The sequence below is a fragment of the Panulirus ornatus genome, chromosome 15 (assembly GCF_036320965.1).
Source record: "Panulirus ornatus isolate Po-2019 chromosome 15, ASM3632096v1, whole genome shotgun sequence".
Taxonomy (NCBI): domain Eukaryota; kingdom Metazoa; phylum Arthropoda; class Malacostraca; order Decapoda; family Palinuridae; genus Panulirus; species Panulirus ornatus.
Window position 1 is genome coordinate 50,910,164 of NC_092238.1, and position 2,591 is coordinate 50,912,754.

Below are 2,591 nucleotides of genomic sequence, written 5' to 3' on the forward strand. Positions count from 1 at the left end.
GAGATCGGTATAGTGATGGATGATTTAAATGCAAAGGTGAGTAATGTTGCAGTTGAGGGAAAATTGGTATAACATGGGGTGTTCAGTGTTGTAAATGGAAATGGTGAAGAGCTTGTAGATTTATGTGCTGAAAAAGGACTGGTGATTGGGAATACCTGGTTTAAAAAGCGAGATATACGTAAGTATACGTATGTAAGTAGGAGAGATGGCCAGAAAGGGTTATTGGATTACGTGTTAATTGATAGGCGCGCGGAAAGAGAGACTTTTGAATGTTATTGTGCTGAGGAGGTGCAACTTGAGGGATGTCTGATCATTATCTTGTGGAGGCGAAGGTGAATATTTGTAGTGGTTTTCAGAAAGAAGAGAGAATGTTGGGTGAAGAGAGTGGTGAGAGTAAGTGAGCTTGGGAAGGAGACTTGTGTGAGGAAGTACCAGGAGAGACTAAGTATAGTATTGAAAAAGGTAAGAACAAGGAAGTTAAGGGGAGTGGGGGAGGAATGGGATGTATTTAGGGAAGCAGTGATGGCTTGCTCAAAAGATGCTTGTGGCATGAGAAGCGTGGGAGGTGGGTTGATTAGAAAATGAAGTGAGTGGTGGGATGAAGAAGTAAGATTATTAGTGAAAGACAAGAAAGAGGCATTTGGACGATTTTTTAGGGAAAAAATGCAGATGAGTGGGAGATGTATAAAAGAAAGAGGCAGGCGGTCAAGAGAAAGGTGCAAGAGGTGAAAAAGAGGGCAAATGAGAGTTGGGGTGAGAGAGTATCATTACATTTTAGGGAGGATAAAAAGATGTTTTGGAAGGAGGTAAATAAAGTGCGTAAGACAAGGGAGCAAATGGGAACTTCAGCGATGGAGGCTAATGGGGAGGTGATAACAAGTAGAGGTGATGTGAGAAGGAGATGGAGTGAGTATTTTGAAGGTTTGCTGAATGTGTTTGATGATAGAGTGGCAGATATGGGGTGTTTTGGTCGAGGTGGTGTGCAATGTGAGACGGTTAGATGATTTGGCAAATAGAGAAGAGGTAGTAAAAGCTTTGCGGAATATGAAAGCCGGCAAGGCAGCAGGTTTGGATGGTATTGCAGTGGAATTTATTAAAAAAGGGGGTGACTGTATTGTTGACTAGTTGGTAAGGTTATTTAATGTATGTATGACTCATGGTGAGGTGCCTGAGGATTGGCGGAATGCGTGCATAGTGCCATTGTACAAAGGCAAAAGGGATAAGAGTGAGTGCTCAAACTACAGAGGTATATGTTTGTTGAGTATTCCTGGTAAATTATATGGGAGGGTATTGACTGAGAGGGTGAAGGCATGTACAGAGCATCAGGTTGGGGAAGAGCAGTGTGGTTTCAGAAGTGGTAGAGGATGAGTGGATCAGGTGTTTGCTTTGAAGAATATATGTGAGAAATACTTAGAAAAGCAAATGGATTTGTATGTAGCATTTATGGATCTGGAGAAGGCATATGATAGAAGTGATAGAGATGCTCTGTGGAAGGTATTAAGAATATATGGTGTGGAAAGCAAGTTGTTAGAAGCAGCGAAAAGTTTTTATTGAGGATGTAAGGCATGTGTACGTGTAGGAAGAGAGGAAAGTGATTGGTTCTCAGTGAATGTAGGTTTGCGGCAGGGGTGTGTGATGTCTCCATGGCTGTTTAATTTGTTTATGGATGGGGTTGTTAGGGAGGTGAATGGAAGAGTTTTGGAAAGACGGGCAAGTATGCAGTCTGTTGTGGATGAGAGATCTTGGGAAGTGAGTCAGTTGTTGTTCGCTGATGATACAGCGCTGGTGGCTGATTCATGTGAGAAACTGCAGAAATTGGTGACTGAGTTTGGTAAAGTGTGTGAAAGAAGAAAGTTGAGAGTAAATGTGAATAAGAGCAAGGTTATTAGGTACAATAGGGTTGAGGGTCAAGTCAATTGGGAGGTAAGTTTGAATGGAGGAAAACTGTAGGGAGTAAAGTGTTTTAGATATCTGGGTGTGTATCTGGCAGCGGATGGAACCATGGAAGCAGAAGTGAGTGATAGGGTGGGGGAGGGGGCGAGAATTCTGGGAGCCTTGAAGAATGTGTGGAAGTCGAGAACATTATCTCGTAAAGCAAAAATGGGTATGTTTGAAGGAATAGTGGTTCCAACAATGTTGTATGGTTGCGAAGCGTGGGCTATGGATAGAGTTGTGCGCAGGAAGGTGGATGTGCTGGAAATGAGATGTTTGTGCACAATATGTGATGTAAGGTGGTTTGATCGAGTAAGTAATGTAAGGGTAAGAGAGATGTGTGGTAATAAAAAGATTGTGGTTGAGACAGCAGAAGAGGGTATTTTGAAATGGTTTTGTCACACGGAGAGCATGAGTGAGGAAAGACTGACCAAGAGGATATATGTGTCAGATGTGGAGGGAACGAGAAGTGGGAGACCCAATTGGAGGCGGAAAGATGGAGTGAAAAAGATTTTGAGTGATTGGGTCCTGAACATGCAGGAGGGTGAAAGGCGTGCAAGGAATAGAGTGAATTGGAACGATGTGGTATACCGGGGTCGACATGCTGTCAATGGATTGAACCAGGGCATGTGAAGCGTCTGGGGTAAACCATGGAAAGT